Here is a 17000-nt window from a genome sequence, read left to right as displayed (position 1 = left end):
TTCATCGGATGCATACTGTGGAAACTTGTGCCAACAAGAGCACTTAACCCAGCATCATGGATGGCACTTTGTGCTGGGAACACTCACCTGCCAGAGAATTAAGACCTTTGAATCTCAGCCTACATTCTGGGTGCCTACCACAAGTCAAGCCGCACAGTACAAATGCTGGCCAGACATATGCAGCCATGAAGCCTCTCCAAACCTCAGCCCATGCCCTCCCAAAACAAAGATGGGCTTGCTCTGGCAGATCGAAGGAGCAGATTCCAAATCTGAGGACACCTCTTGGACAACATCCTGTTGGTAGCTCCCTCGTTTATACTGGCAGTGTTCAAGCACCACAGCAGATCTCAACTGTGGCAGTACATCATGGCGTGGTTTCCAGGTCCGAGACCATATAGCGCTTCCGAGGTTAAACCCAATGCCTTGAATCCCACCTGGAAGCCGGTACACCTCCCAGAGCACTGATTTAATGAAAGTATGGAGCAGGCTGTGGGATTCTGCACTAACTTCAGGTTCTGGATGGTCTTGGGGTGCACAGCAGTCTAGCCTCAAGGTGACAAGGGTGTGGATACTAGTGGCAAAGACCCTGCTTCAGAGACAAGAGGTCGCATTCACTTCACCAGGTGCAGAGGAAAATACCAGAACTGTTGGCCAAAGGCACATCCAGGAGGGGCCCAGGATCTAACACCGCGCGAAACTCAGGCACCTGTTTGACAGACACGGTCCCTCACTCAAGCCAGCCTTCTCTTCTCTGGACTGCGTCACAGCTGGTAAGCCCTCATCAAAGGCCTGGCCTACAGAAGGGTTGCTTTGGTTTAACTACTAGGCGCTACTTTCAATGGGTACCTCATTGTGTGTGGACACTCATGTTAGTCTACACCTGGTTTACATTGGGTTAGCTTGCACCTGTACATTTAACTAACTCAGTGTATCATCACAATTTTAGTTTAAGTCAGAACAATTTCTGTATTTAGAAAAGCTCTAAGAAAAGCTCATCTAGCCATTGGGTATTTCATTCTTCTGCTCAGGTCAGAGGTGAGAGATGCAGAGCTAGGGGTCAACAGCAATCCAAGGCCTGTTCATTAACTCTCCCAGCAGCCTCATATACACATGGAGCAGAAGCAGTGACAACGTTGGTCACCAGGATCCCTCACAAGAGAACGCCTTGGGCAGAGGAATGACTTCCCACTGCTATTCTGAAAGGTAATGATGGATCCTCTCCCCCAGGTCTGCAAGTATGTCAGCAAAAACCTCATTATGAATGGCATCAAAGGCTGACAACAAGTCTGAGAGAACTGGCACAGTCAACTTGTTATCCTCCATCGCTAGGAGGACATCATCAATGAATTCAGCTGGTACAGTTCCAATCCCATACCTTGATTAACTGAGGCTAGCAAGTCTGAGATACCAAGAAGCCACCAGAGTTGCCCCAGCGCACACATCTCCTTGTCTAAACATAGGAGACGTGCCATAGGTCAGTAGTCAGTCAGATTGTCAGTGTCAAAAGTTGGTTTCTTGAGCATGGCCCTCATCATCGATTCCTTAAGAGCTACGGGCACTTATTGACAGCCTTGACCCACAGTGGATCCCGTACTTCCCTGCGAGCCTTCACCGGCAGGAAGGACAAGGCTCCAGCTCACGACTTGTAATGCTGGCACTTTCGCCACCTCAGTGAGCGACACCCGCGGCAGAAGACGATGCACTTTTACTTCCCTCAACGCACAGCGCTGTTTCCACGGCGTAGACAGCTGGAATCAAACACATTTCTCTGCAAAATTTTTCTTGGTGGGAAAACTCGGTCGGGTAACCCAGTGGACGCAGCAAGGATTCGCCAAAGCTGTCTGCCCCTCGGGACAGTTGTGTGGCTGCTATGATGGAAGTGAAGAAGCCATGGCTTCCTGTACAGCCATAGGGCACATGTTCCATTGGACTTAGCGCAGGACCGCTGCCACCAGCGTGCTAGCTGTCTCCCCTCTTCCAGGTCCTCAGTAAACCATGGTGACTGTGAGGGCAAGGCCAGCACAGAGGGTATTTCAGGGCCACTGGAGCAACGACGGGAGGGATGAAAGACAGATGATGAAATCCTAAACCATCAACAGAGAGGCCTGACTGAACAGCCTTATCTGTGGTGTCTGGTGCCCTCAATGGTGTCCTCAACCTCTCAAGGTGGGCCATCAAAACAGGCCATTGGCTTTGTAAGGAGTGGTGTGCCCCAACCTCAAAACTAAGAGACCACGGATGGTCCAGGCCGGAGGGTAGCATCAATGCCTCCTCCAACATGCGCTCCCAATTCAAAACCAGACCCAACACAGACAGTCTTTCAAGGGAGCTGACAGCCACTCAAAGCAGTCCAATTGCTGTCCTGGCAGTCACGGAAATCTGAACCATGCCCGGATTGTCATCTACCTAGACATTACAATCATCTAGCACTGCTAGCCCTTGGCTATTTAATCACTACCATAGTAGCCAGCCAGAGACTACCATCCCAACGAGGCGTCTGCAGGGTCATCTTGATTATGCACACAAAGACGGGGCCTCATCCTTTATCAAATCAAGGATGGCATTAACTGTGCTAGCCAGCAACTCAGCATTCAACAGCCCGAACAGCGAACCAGAGCTTTGCTCGCTAGCACCTTGCACTCCTGGGAATTGATACCCCAAAGGAATTGAGTCCAAACGTCTTGCCTTTGATTTACACCTCTTGCACTGACAAGTGTGATGGTTTCTTCCTGTCTCCCCTCCCCTGCACGCTACAGCAGTGAGGGGCACAAGCCATCACACCAACTATTCCCTTGGGTCTTCCATATGCCAGTGCACAGCAGCCTTGTTCAGCCTTCTCCGCTGCCCAAAGGTGCTCACTGGGGGGTGGCAGCTAGGGGCCTGAATAAGAACCCCCAGGGCAGGTAACAATGTCTATCATAAGCAACCACCAGTCCCACAACTGTCCTGCCCAACCCTCTCCATGCAGACCAGCGCCCAGCACGGCCCCTCACTCACCATCATGGATAAGAAGCACAAATAACGAAATAATCCATCCATCCCAACCCGCACCCAGGCAACCTGCTGGTCTCTCACGCCCATGAGTGCCCAGCTCCCTTTCTGGGGGGTCTCACGCCAGCCCCAGCCGCCACTCACCCAATACTCTGATCTCAGCCAAACAGTGCTGCTAGAGGGGCTACCTAAAGGGTTGCTGAGTTTTGGGTTAAGGACAATAAGGACCAGGCCAGCCTACAATGCCTGGTGGCTCCATAGTACCAGTATGGCAGACCAGCACAGGTCATCAGTCCAGGTGGGAATTCCAGCCCAGGGTCTGGGTTTCTTGCTCTACCTAAACATGTTGCCCCCTTCTCATCTTAAGACCCATACACCAAAATTCAAAGCATCCATCTCAATGCATAGTCTCCAGGAGCAGGCTAGATTACTAGGATGCCAGGTGGCTGTAGGGAGGCTACAGGATGCTCCTGCTCACCTGCTCGCACCTGCAGATCAGGCGGGACTTGTTCTGCCTCCCCCCCCCACCCCATGGATCTTAAGGCAGTAGAAGGACAGATGGGCATTCAGAGCAATAAGAACCGAGGTGTGGAGCCATCTTAAATGAGCATCTCCAAAGGGAGAAAGGCCAGTGTCCCAGGTCCTGGGGGAGGCTGGGAACCATGCTGCAGCAGGAGTGAGCAGACACGTTCCCTGTACCTTGACACCAATCACGGGATTCAGAGACCTGACAGCCCCGAGAGGACACTGGAGACACCAGATGGCAGGCAGCATGGGGCTAAGAAGAGCAGTGCCCCTGCTAGGCTGCTCTACGGTTCCAAGGCCTGCCAGGGGAGCATCCCCAGCCTGTAATCAGCCACCTGTGCACAATGCACACCCCGCATAGGCACCTGTTTGGGTATGCACACAGGGGCACAGAAATTTCCACAACGTAATCCCCTCTACAAGCTGAGCTTCAGACCGCCCCTCTCCCCCACTGGACCCGTCTCCCAGCTGTGACTCCAAGGGTAGCAGCATGCGGGAGATCACGGCTCCAGAGCTATTCAAGGGCTGTCCATTAGAGCCCATCACCCCATGGAGCAGGGCTGCCCCTCGTCCCCAGCAGGGATGGGGCCAGGACCCCTGCCTGCTTGGAGACAGAGACAAAGGGGCTGGTGAGCAGCGCGGAGAGAAGATTCAGCATCTTTCCTCCTCCCTGAGCTCTTTGTCTACCACCTCCATAGTTCCTCCCCCAACATTTCCACTGTCTGAGTCCTACCTGTCTGTGAGGTGCCGAGATCCCCAGCCCAGGGCTACAAGGCAGCCAGTGCAGGGCGCTCTCCGCTCCCCAGCTCCATGGGCAGTGTGTGGAGCATGGACAGTCCCTCTCCTGCGGGTTTGGGAGTGCAGCGGGGCTCCCAATCTGGTCTGTCAGTACACAGTACGGTCCCCTCCCCTCTGCCAGCTCCCCCACAGGGATCAAGGCTGTCACACATGACCTGCATGGTAATAATCCTCCCCTCCTCCCCCCCCCCCCACCCGGGATTCCCTCCTTCAGCAACAAACCCATTCAAGAAGTTTGCCCAACTGCCCGAGCATGCTCAGTGTCGTGAGCCGGCCTGGCTGGGAGCAGCAGCGCGGCTGGGCTTAGAGAAGAGCTGTCCAGTATTGTTGGTCACAGCCACTCCAGCGAGGGCCTGCTCCTGGCATGACTGCTCACAGGGAGGCAAGCCTGGTCTGTCCATGCAGAGCACAAGTTTCCAGCCACCCCCTTCCTCCCAAGGGGAAATGCAGTCTCTGTGGCCTCCAATGCTCTCTGATACAGGATGTCAACAGGTGAGCTTTGGACTAGAAAACAGCCCCTGTGCTGCCTTGTAGTTTTGGTGCCACAACAAAGAAGCCCGTGGACCACGTCGGTCTCCTACTGCGGAGCTCAGGCTGCAGGGCACTTCGACGGCTGACTAGCTGAGGCTCAGCTCCTCACCTGCTTCGGATGCTTCGGCTCCAGGGTCCCGCGTGGGGCCACTGGGGAAAGTCAGAGTCCTGCTCTGCCCCTTCCCTGCTGCATCAGCTCCCCCTGCACCAGCCCAAGATCTCTGATCCCTTTTAATAAGGGTGCACGACTCTGATGGCTCACTGTTAGCATCCCCGGAGCAGCCGGCAGCCAGCAGCACTTCTCCCACCCCCAAACACGCAGCAAGCTGCCTTTATCCCAGCCTCCCCCCTGTGCTGGTAGGGCTGGTGGTGGCGGCATGGGGAGGGGAGCATGTGCCCAGCAGCTGATGTTAAGGACCTCTATTTGCAGTTGGTTCCAACAGCATGAACCTTCTGTGCAACCAACCACTCCCCAATCCCAGCCACATCCCGGAAATACAGGGCATGAGCAGGACATGCGACTGACGAGGACACACCAGAGAAGTGACACTGTGAAAGAGGTAAGAACAAGGAAATCACACCTGCCAGAGAGTCCCCCAGCCCCGTCAGAGAACAGCACACAGCTGGGCTGACCCGGCTGCGGGAACTTGGAGAATCAAAGGCCGAGCTGCTCTCTAGTGACTTGAGGAAACAGGAAACCCCAACAAGTGCCACCTTCACCCCAAAGCAGCAGTTGTTTAACCCGTCACCGCTGGTCCTCCACCACCCCGACTACCTCCAGACAGTTCTAGAATGCCACTTGCCCTGTTGCTCTGCCAATGGCTGCCACGTTTCACTGGAGCGAATGCAATGTTAGGACACACCTGCTTCATCCAGGAGCACGTTGCACCTGGGTGTATGGAGTATGGTAGGACAGACTGCGTGATGGGTGTGCCGCATCTCTATGCGCCTGGCAGTGCAGCAGGCAAACTGCACCTGGGTACACCGTCTCCCCCAGCTGCGTGGCAGGCTCATTGCACCTGGACATTGCATGTGCCAGGAAGTACCATGCCAGGTAAGATGCACTGCACCTGTGCAGACCCAGTAAGGCACAACTGGCTGCATGACCACAGTGGAGAGCAGATGGATCTGGTAACTACCCAGACCCCAGAGGAGAACGAAGGGCACGGGTTCACCGCTAGGTAACAACAGGCCTGAATTACCTATACAGTCCTACAGGGATCTCAGACCACACTGAAATCACACTGTACACGCCAGCCAGGGCTGCAGGCAGCGAGCAGCAACCCGCAGTCAATGGGTCTCTTCACTGACTGGGCTTCATGCCTCAGAGCCTTCTTGGCTGGGGTAGCCTAGACCACATTTTCAGCTTGCCACCGCACGAGGGAGAAATGCCACAAACAGAGATGGGCCAAACCCCCAGAGCCCCGCAGAGGCCTCAGGGGGGAGCCCAATGCACTTATTCGTAAGCCCAGTTTCACGTGGTCCACAACCGCCTCCACCCCGACCCCCCCCCCGAGGCAGCGGGGTTAAAAAGAGGGAGAGGACAGTTACCTCCTAGGCAGAGCAGGGCCGTCTCTCCAGCCCCCTGTGCACGCGTGGGCTGCTCCAGGGGCAGAGCCGTCCGCTTCTCATGTGTGTGACGCTCAGGCCAGAGCGGGTGGTGGCAAAACCGATGCTGCGCTTCCTGCTTGGTGGTTTCGGCTTCCTATCAAGAGTGCTGAGCTGTACTGAGCTCGTTGTCATGGGAACGAGAGCCGAGGGTGGAGGGGAACGTCACTGGCACCAGGAGGGGTTCCAACGTGGGCTGGAGAACGGTGGAAGCGGCAGGGCAGCGAGGGGTGCAAGGATACGGCTAGGCAGGGCAGGGCGAGAGACCAGCACCAATCCTGCGTCCAACCGAGGTGCTTCTGAGATCATCCCACCAGGAGCCTCTTCTCCAGCCCAAAGAACCTGACTTGGAGCTTGGCACGCCGACGTGCCACGGCAGCTGCGTTTGAAAACAGGCTGCTGAGCTCTTCAGGATCAGCTCCCAGGGGAAGATGGCACACTCTGCAGACGGAAAGTCCTCTCCTAGGCGGACACTAGGCCTCTCCCAGCTGCTCTGTCAGACTTCTGAGGCCCTTTCCTTCCCACACAACAGCAGGGAGAGCCCGGGTTTGGTCTCCGCGCAGGAAGCTTTCTGCAGAATGTGTTTATAGCATGACATTTGCCTGGCTGGGCTCGGACGCGATGACTTTTTCAGCCAACGATAAGCCACTAACCCCCCCGCCCGCAGAAACCCTGCAGCTGCAACCCACACCATCCTGCCTCTGAACCTCTAAACCTCAGCTCACCCCACTTTGGACCCTGCCACACATCTTCGTGAGCAGCGGCAAAGGGAGGGAGCATGCAGAAGGGCCTTATGGGAGGGGCAAGGAAAGAAAAGAGCAAGGAAAAGGTTTAAAGAAAGAGAGGCAGCGCTGGGGATGGGGGGCGGGGAGCTGGCGAACGAGTGGCAGGCAAGTTCAGCCACCCTCTGGCGTCTCCTGGCATGGAAGGCGCAACAGAGGAACGGGCTGCATTCCTACCATTGTGCCATGGGTGCTGAGAGACCCGGCCATGAGGAGGGGAATTCCACTCCGCCAAGGGCCTGTTTGCTCAAGGCTTCCAGTTCTCCACTTTCTCACAGCTCCAAGCAAACATTACAGCCCTGGGACACAAAGCAGGTGAAGCTCATTGCAGAGCACTTCAGACAGGCATCATGCTGATGGGTATTTACCCTGGATTGCAGGTGCCCCAATCTCCCAGTCCTCACCTGCCCCCCTCCTGTAGATTCAGGCGCTTTTTCCCCCAATCTCCCAGTCCTCACCCACCCCCCTCCTGTAGATTCAGGCGCTTTTTCCCTCATTAGACTTGGAAAAGCAGTAAGAGCAGAGGTGCAGTGCAAGACACTGGTCTCTGACTGGCTACAGGGACAGCCATGTATGCAGTATGACAGCAAACAAGCTAAAGGTAGCAGGCTGTAGAGCACGGCCAGTGGGTAGCCTCAGCGTGTGTGGACGGAGTAGTGTTGTGCGAGAAGTTCCGTCTCTGCACTGCCAGAGGCTGTGTCACTGTTCACATAATGGCCATGAACAGGAGGGAGGGAAGGGGATTTTGCACCAACACGTGCAAAGACACCGTATTTCGATGCAGATGGCAATCTTTGGGCAAGTGTAATTTCTAATGCTGACATTCAAAGATGAAGCCAAGGCAATGGTTGAGTGGGGGAAACTTTCCCACTGTCGCTCAGAGAAAGAGGGATTTCCCTCAAAATTAGGACTGGGTTACTGATCATCTGGCCATTTTCACAAACTGGAAGCCAAATGGAATGCTGTTGTGAATATTTCACACACATCCACGTGCATGCAGGATACATCCAGCAAGCCTGTGCCCTCTGTCTTCTTGATAGGATAAGGTGGCCTTTCCAGGAAGGAAGTTTCAACACCAGTGCCCTCAGGCAGTAACTGCTACCAGCTGTGACAACACTGAAGGAGACCGGGACTGTCTAAACCGCACTCCCCTACCCACTCCCGCTCCATCAATACAGCAGCCAGAGTCAACCACCCCAGGAGCCAGATGGGGAAGGAATGAGGGCAGAGGAGTAGTGACCCTGTTGGTACAAGGACGATGGAACCTGGAAGGAACACCAAGGGGAGTCTTTATACTAGGGCTATCGATTAATAGCAGTTAACTCACACGATTAACTAAAAAAAATTAATCGCGATTAAAAAAATTAATCACGATTAATTTCAGTTTTAATTGCATTGTTAAACAAGAGACTACCAATTGAAATTTATTAAATATTTTGGATTTTTTCTACATTTTCATATATATCTTGTATGCTGTGTTATAATTGAAATCAAAAATGTATATTTTGATTACAAATATTTGTCCTGTAAAAACGATACACAGAAGAAATAGTATTTTTCAATTCACCTCATGCAAGTACTGTAGTGCAATCTCTTTGTCCTGAAAGTGCAACTTACAAATGTAGATTTTTTTTGTTATATAACTGCACTCAAAAACACAACAAAGTAAAACTTCAGAGGCTACAAGTCCACTCAGTCCTACTTCACTGAGTCAGCAGTGTGCCCTTGTTGCCAAGAAGGCCAATGGCATTTTGGGATGTATAAGTAGGGGCATAGCCAGCAGATCGAGGGACGTGATCGTTCCCCTCTATTCGACATTGGTGAGGCCTCATCTGGAGTATTGTGTCCAGTTTTGGGCCCCACACTACAAGAAGGATGTGGATAAATTGGAGAGAGTCCAGCGAAGGGCAACAAAAATGATTAGGGGTCTGGAACACATGACTTATGAGGAGAGGCTGAGGGAACTGGGATTGTTTAGTCTGCAGAAGAGAAGAATGAGGGGGGATTTGATAGCTGCTTTCAACTACCTGAGAGGTGGTTCCAGAGAGGATGGTTCTAGACTATTCTCAGTGGTAGAAGAGGACAGGACAAGGAGTAATGGTCTCAAGTTGCAGTGGGGGAGGTTTAGGTTGGATATTAGGAAAAACTTTTTCACTAGGAGGGTGGTGAAACACTGGAATGCGTTACCTAGGGAGGTGGTAGAATCTCCTTCCTTGGAAGTTTTTAAGGTCAGGCTTGACAGAGCCTTGGCTGGGATGATTTGATTGGGGATTGGTCCTGCTTTGGGCAGGGGGTTGGACTAGATGACCTCCTGAGGTCCCTTCCAACCCTGATATTCTATGATTCGATGATTCTTGTTCAGCCAATCGCCAAGACAAACAAATTTGTTTACATTTAAAGGAGATAATTCTGCCCTCTTCTTATTTACAATGTCACCAGAAAGTGAGAACAGGCGTTCGCATGGCACTGTTGTAGCCGGCATTGCAAGGTATTTGCGTGTCAGATATGCTAAACATTGATATGCCTCTTTATGCTTTGGCCACCATTCCAGAGGACATGGTTCCATGGTGACGTTAAAAAAATAATGTGTTAATTACATTTGTGACTGAACTCCTTGGCGGAGAATTGTATGTCCCTTGCTCTGTTTTCCTGCATTTTGCCATATATTTCATGTTATAGCACTCTCGGATGATGACCCAGCACATGTTGTTCATTTTAAGAACACTTTCACTGCAGATTTCACAAAACGCAAAGAAGGTACCAGTGTGAGATTTCTAAAGAGAGCTACAGCACTCTACCCAAGATTTAAGAATCTGAAGTGCCTTTCAAAATCTGAGAGGGACAAGGTAGGGAGCATGCTTTCTGAAGTCTTAAAAGAGCAACACTCTGATGTGGAAATTACAGAACCCAAACCACCAACAGATACCTCTGTTGGTGGCATCTGACTCAGATAATGAAAACAAACGTGCGTCAGTCCTCACTGCTTTGGATGGTTTTCGAGCAGAAGCCGTCATCAACATGGACGCATGTCCCCTGGAATGGTGGCTGAAGCATGCACATCTGGCACATAAATATCTTGCAAGGCCGGCTACAACAGTGCCATGAGAACACCTGTTCTCACTTTCTGGTGACACTGTAAACAAGAAGCAGGCAGCAGTATCTCCCATAAATGCAAACAAACTTGTTTGTCTGAGCAATTGGCTGAACAAGAAGTAGGACTGAGTGGACTTGCAAGCTCTAAAATTTTACATTGTTTTATTTTTGAATGCAGTATTTTTGTACCTAGTCCTATATTTGGACGTTCAACTTTCATGATAAAGAGATAGTATTTTTCAATTCACCTAATACAATTTGTCTTTTTACAGTGCAAACACTTGTAATCAAAAATAAATATAAAGTGAGCACTGTACACTTTGTATTCTGTGTTGTAATTGAAATCAATATATTTGAAAATGTAGAAAACATAAAAAATATTTAAATAAATGGTATTCTATTATTGTTTAACAGTGCGATTAATCGCAATTACTTTTTTTAATCGCTTGACAGCCCTACTTTATACCCCGGGTGGTTCTCCTAGACTTCCCACCTATTCCACTGCCCAGCACCACCGCACATATTTCCGAGTCCTGGGATGGACTAAATGGTCACAAGGAGAGAAAGTCAGGGAGGGGGGTGACGAGAGAAGGGCAGAGAAATCAGAGGTGGGGAAAAGACTGGGAGAGGGCAAAGGATGCGGGGGGGGATGATGAAGGGGGAAAGACACTGAGCCCAACCGTTCCCACTCGCTCATACCCATGGAGCAGCTCACCCAAGGAGCTCGCAGATTGCAGCGCCTGTGCATGCCACAACACCCTTTGCCCCCAACAGCCGATCACTGCTGGCAACAAAACAACCCAGCCCCAAACTCTTACAGGTGTCAGCAATAAGGGAGGGAGGGGGAGAATCCAGACAAAGAGCAGCTCCCAGTCTCGCCTAGAGCATGAGGAGGAGGGGATGGCGGAGCTAAAGGTCACGGATCCTTTCTGAACGCACCACCCCAGTAAGGGGCTTAATTAGCCCCTTCAGTCTGCTGGGGTCCCGGGTGTGGGACACAACTCCTCTGCTGCAGTGAGTCAGCAGGGAGACACCTGAGCCCATCAGCAGGGGAGAGCAGCACACTCCTCTGGGCTGTGACCTTAGAGGAGGCGGGCATGGGGATGGGAAAACCCCCACCCTTTGCTCAGTCCCAAAGGTGGTTAATCACTGTTCAAATGGAGTATTGGGGTGAGGCCGGCTCCAAACACCAGCAGCTGAATGGGAACCCCTGCAGGGCCCCAGGGGGAGGGGACGGGTGGTCTCCGGGGTCCCCTCGTCCCAGCCTGGGGAGGGGCAACTCGTCTCTAATCCCCTGAGAACCCCTCAATCACACCAGGGCAGATTATCCTTCAGAGTGCCCCTCTATCCTACCTGGGGGAATTGTCTCCCTGCCTATCTGTCCCCCCGAACCCCTCTCTCCCCCTGAGCCCCTCTGCCCCCAGCTGGGAGGGGTGCCCATGCCCCCTCTCACTCCCCTCTCCCCCACAGGGATGTGTGTCCCTGCCCCTGTCTCCCCCAAGCCCGCCTTCCCCACACTCGCTCCCAGGACCAGACGGCTGCTCCCCACCCCCAGCTCTCTTACGTTATGTCACAAGCCAAGCGTGGCACTCTTTCCTTGCCCAAACAGCCATGGAACCTCGGGCCCAGCTGGTACTAACTGAACTCAGGGAGACTGGAGATGGTGCCGGGGCGGGACCAAAGCACAGGTGATGCAACGGTTGCTAAGAAGCAGTGAAGTCACATTGGCCTCTCTTAAAGGGATACTGCCAAGTCCCAAGAAGCTGCAAGCACAACAGTCCCACCCAGGGCCCGCGTGCAACCCTTTGTACGGCAAGTGCCACAGGGGACTCCTCTCTCTCCCTCTCCAGTACCTCTGCTGCATCCAAGCACCCGCCACCACCAATGTGACAAAACAACCACGCACAGGGGAAGGGAGACACCACCTTGCAAACGTGTAAGGGTGTTCAAAAACTTGCGGGATTGACTGAGAAGTAAAAATGCAGGAGTCCTGCAGCTGCAGCAATGGGATCATTAAAAGCACGCACGCATGTGTGGGTGTGGGTGCGAGAAAGGAATAGCCACCTTCCTTTTTCTGCCATTGTACTGATGCCTCTTTTAGTTGCCATTTCAGTTTCCAAATGCCTTGACCGGGCCCACTGGCTGCAAGGGGGCTGCGATCAGGGTAAAAGTCAGGTACGTGCCAGTGTAACTGACACTGCCCAGAACTTTGTGACTGTTAGAGGTTCTTGCTTCTTGGGTCTGGTGCACAGGCAGGATTTGGCGGGCACGGGGTACCATGTTGGCATCAGGAATTTGGTGCCCCACTTGCTGTTTGGTCCTCATCGGCTAAGTGTTGATTGCAGGTAGAGGAGGGTTGCTCTGCAAGCAGGACATGCTCTGGCAAGCCTCTTTATCTGAGCCAGGGCTGAGTAAACAGCAATTCTCACTCTCAAGCTGGTTAGTCTCTTTCTATTCCAATCTGTTTAGAAAGGGGAAACACTGGCTACCTGCCCCGCCCTCTCCCTGACAAAAGCAGTGGCTATGCCTACTCGGGGTAGCATGGCTCTGTGGTTAATAATACACGAACACAGGGGTGGGAAGTAGGAGATGTGGGTTCTCAGCCCAGCCGCTTGCTTTGTGACCATAGGCAAGTCAGATGTGGATGTTAATTTTGGGTGCCCAACTTGAGACAACCGTAAATCTTTACATACGCTTCTTTGCTTATCTTCTAGACCAGAGGTGGGCAAACTACGGCCCGCGGGACCGTCCTGCCCGGCCCTTGAGCTCCCGGCCGGGGAGGCTAGACCCTGGCCCCTCCCCCGCTGTCCCCCCTCTCCCACAGCCTCAGCTCGCCATGTTGCCAGCGCTCTGGGCGGTGGGGTTGCGAGCTCCTGCCGGGTGGCGCGGCTGCCAGTCCTGCTGCTCTGAGCGGCATGGTAAGGGGGTGGGGAGCAGGGGGGTTGGATAAGGGGCAGGGGGTCCTTGGGGGCAGTCAGGGGACAAGGAGTAGGGGGCGGTTGGATAGGTGTGGGACTTCCGGGGGGGCTGTCAAGGGGCTGGGGTGTGGATAGGGGTTGGGGCAGTCAGGGGACAGGGAGCAGGGGGGTTGGATAGGAGGTGGGGTCCTGGGGGGGCAGTTAGGGGTGGAGGGTCCTGGGAGAGGGTGGTCAGGGGACAAGGAGCAGAGGGGGTTGGATGGGTTGGAGGTTCTGAGGGGTGCAGTCAGGGGGTGGGAAGTGGGAGAAGGGGGCAGATAGGGGGTGGGGAGGCTGTTTGGGGAGGCACAGCCATCCCTACCCAGCCCTCCATACAGTTTCAGAACCCCGATGTGGCCCTCAGGCCAAAAAGTTTGCTCACCCCTGCTCTAGACCAATGGTTCTCAACCCTTCTGGGCTCAGGACCCATTTATAAATTGTTATGGCCTGTCGTGACCCCGTAAATAGTCAGGGGGATGGGGCGGTTTTGGTCGGGTCCTGCCCAGCACTCACCCACAGTGGCAGCTCCTATGCTGTGGGGCTGGCTGGGCTTGGCTCTCCACTCTGGATAGTGCAACTCTGGGGTTGCAGCACTGCTCAGGTTTGGCTCAGCCCCCCCGACTGGACCAAATTTGTGAGAGTGGAGTTGTGTCCTGGCTCTCAGGGTTGCAGTGCCACTCACTCAGATTTGGCCTACTTGGACTCCTGTTGTCATGACGGCTGGGCCAAACCTGCGTGGTGCTGGGAACCCGGAGGTTGCAGTGCCTGGAGCAGGGAGGCGAGCCCAGTCAGCCCTGTGGGACAGGAGCCTCAGGAGCTGGCATGCGACCCTTTGAAGCATTCTGCGGACCCAATTTTGGATCCCGGTCCATGGGTTGGGGCCATATGTGGGAATATAACAATTACCATATCAGCTCAGTCCAGCTACCTAGTGCTGTAACCTGTCTTCAGCAATGGTCACTGGCAGAAACCTGAGAGGAAGCAGTTTCTGAGCTTCTAGAGATTGACCCATTGTGAGTATCCAGCACATGGCAGACACAGGCAGCTCCACTGTGCAGGGAAGCTCGGTCTGAAGGGTGAGGTGAGAAATGGGAGCAAAGGCAGGAAGGTTATTATAGGTAACAAAATCTTCTGGTCAGCCCCGTAAGTGTCACCCGGTCCTGCAAGACCTGCGTGGAAAATCCCGCTTTCATTCACTATGTTCCACAAAGAAAGTACCCTGCTTTGGTCAGTTTTGTGTAGAGGAGAGAGGATCTGGACACGCTCTGAACACAGACAGATGATAGTGACCCTTCGCATCTAATGGCGCTTCACATCTATGCACTCTGCAGACATGGCTCAGGGGAAAGTCCTGAAAGTGCCCAATTTGGCCAGGAAATGAGGTGTGTGCCGCGTGTGTGTGTTGCTGTGTGTGTGTGTTGTGTGTGTAACTGTGTGCATGTGTGTAACTGTGTGTATGTTGGGTGCATTTGTGCAGCTTTGTGTGCTTGTTGTGTGTGTGTCTGTAGCTGTGTGTGTGTGTAGCTCTGTGTGTGTTGGGGGATCTTCAAACTGGTGCAATTCAGGAGTGACTCCATTGCAGACCATGGAATGAGACAGGTGTAAAAGCGGTGTGAGAAGCTGGCATTTCGCGCAGTCCTCTCATGTTACCCCTCTAGGGAGAGCACCCCTGGGGTGGATCTTCTCTGCCTCATCTGGCTCCCCTAGTGGGAAGGGTGCCCATTCAGGACCACCACTGGAAATTGGGTGCTGGGCTCTGAAGCTGGCATAGGGAGGTGTTTTAGGGCAGGGTCTCAGGCAACGGAAGGAGCCAGACAGGGGCTGCGTAGGTCTGTGCTTGGCACAGGTGTGCCCAGGTCTACATTCCAGGCCTCGGACTCACTCGCCCCGCCTCACTGGGCTGTGCTGAATTCTCATTTGATGCTACTCATAGCTCTAAATTCTCCAACCAAACTTCCCCTGGTCAGGTAAATCCCAGCACAGAAACAGCCTCCTCCTGCTGACAAGTCAGAGGTGACGAGAACTAGCCAGAGGGGCTGGTGGAGCAGGGAGTTCCCTGCTGCGCTGGTGAATTCCATCATGACCTTCTTCCACTTCTCAGAGCGTGGGAGGGGAATTTGAGGCCCTTTCCATCCACTCTGCCCTGGGTTTCCCCATATTGCCCAGCAGCCTTCGAGCCTGGCCCATAGGGACCACTTTGTGTTGGGGTGAGAGGGGGAGTCAGTGTTCATAGCCCACTCACCCGATCGTCATTGGCCATCCAGACCACCACATCCCCTAAGGGCCAAGGTCAGCTTCTTTTACCCCCCCCCCCCCCAGCGTGTTATTCGAACACAACAGTGCAGTCTGCTGGGGGCTGTAATACTCTGGTCTACGTCTGGTTGCTGGGCTTGCGTGTGGGGTTCAGAGGGCTGTGATGGACAGACGGTCAGACTAGATGACGGCCTTAAACTCTGTGCCTATAACTTTACCAAGCAGGGGGATCCAGACAGCCTTTTGGCATCCTCCCCTGAAGGCTGGCCCTTGCCAAAAGGCTGTCTGGATCCCCCTGAAACCAGGTCACTTGGGAAAAGAACTCCCAGGACTGGCCAGGTGGCAACCTGGGCCAATCACACGGGAGTCTGGAAAATGAGAAGAGCGTCCCCTTTGTTGGTGTGCCAGGTGGGAAGCCACAGCCGCATGAGGTGGCACCATAGGGGGCTCCGCCCTTTACTGCAGGCGGGGCCTGTCGGGAAGGCTGAGCCATGGCAAAAAAGGACCGTTAGTTCATATAACGGTGCATGGCTGAGACCAGATGGACCGTGGGGTGACCCTTCAGGAGCAGCGGCGCTCCGGCGATGCCGTCTTAAAGGCAGTGGAGCTCAGAACGAAGGGAGCCATGGGGCTAAGGAGGGTGCTGCATGTTCTCCTTTGCCCTCCGCCCCACTAGGCTGGAGAGCGGCTGTTTTAAGCAAGCTGATGCACAAGCTGCCGGGTTGGGGCAAGGGGCAGCCGCGGCTCAGAGGGGAACATGGGATGCCAGAGCTGATCACAGCCTCAGCCCCCTGTCACCCTGCTGCTGGGGGGTGAATTAGCTCTCCACGGGTGTTGTAAATCCGCGGAAGAACTCCTGCTGACTAATAGGGGAGCAAAATTGAGGCCATCACTGGTGACTCTCTTTCCCTGGTTGCAGCTAGTGCCACGTACTCCTGCTTCTGCCCAGCCCACCCCGGCTCTAAACACATGGCTAGTTATTCCACCACAGCCGACCTCTCCACTCGCTCTCCCAGCTCGCCATGAGAGTCGCTGCTCAGAAAACCAAGCCCCAACTGATTAGTGCAAGCACTGCGACTAAGGAGTAACAGCTGTGGAACCCACACAAATCCATCCAAAAGCTGCTCATTAAGAGCTAATGTCGCAAAATAATGGTTCCCTATGGACAGACCCATTCAGGGACTAATTCGAGCTGTTTTATTTTCCAGGCAGGAGGTGAGTAATCCCAGGGCCACATTCTATTACAATGATTTAATCACTGATGAAGGTTTAATCAGCGTGTGATCTACAGAAGCCCTAAGATTATAGGAACACAAATGGGTGTTTAGCCCAGCCATCCTTATCACTGTTCCATATCCAGTGTCCTAGCACTGTCTAGTGGTCCGAGCACAGGACAGGGAGCCAGGAGATCTGGCTCACCTTGGGTGACCTTCCCCGAGGGCCTGATCCTCAGAAGTGCTAA

At 53.6% G+C, this 17000-nt stretch overlaps 1 protein-coding gene across 4 annotated transcripts in view; it reads right to left on the bottom strand.

The window, feature by feature from the left end:
* The window catches only part of SEPTIN12 (septin 12), a 71440-nt gene that overhangs the window by 26487 nt on the left and 27953 nt on the right, over positions 1 to 17000 (bottom strand). The window contains exon 1 of one of the 4 annotated variants that reach the window (XM_074965567.1): positions 11893 to 12001. The exons of 1 other annotated variant lie outside the window; for it this stretch is intronic. The gene's annotated coding sequence lies outside the window, so the exon portion shown is untranslated. Of the gene's footprint in view, positions 1 to 4249; positions 4395 to 6396; positions 6550 to 11892; positions 12002 to 17000 lie in introns of those variants that run through there. 2 more of the 4 variants (XM_074965568.1, XM_074965566.1) reach the window with 2 other exon arrangements.

This window comes from Natator depressus, chromosome 10, assembly GCF_965152275.1.
Source record: "Natator depressus isolate rNatDep1 chromosome 10, rNatDep2.hap1, whole genome shotgun sequence".
Taxonomy (NCBI): domain Eukaryota; kingdom Metazoa; phylum Chordata; order Testudines; family Cheloniidae; genus Natator; species Natator depressus.
The sequence above is the reverse complement of the archived record's forward strand: the minus strand, read 5'-3'. Positions and strand labels throughout refer to the sequence as shown.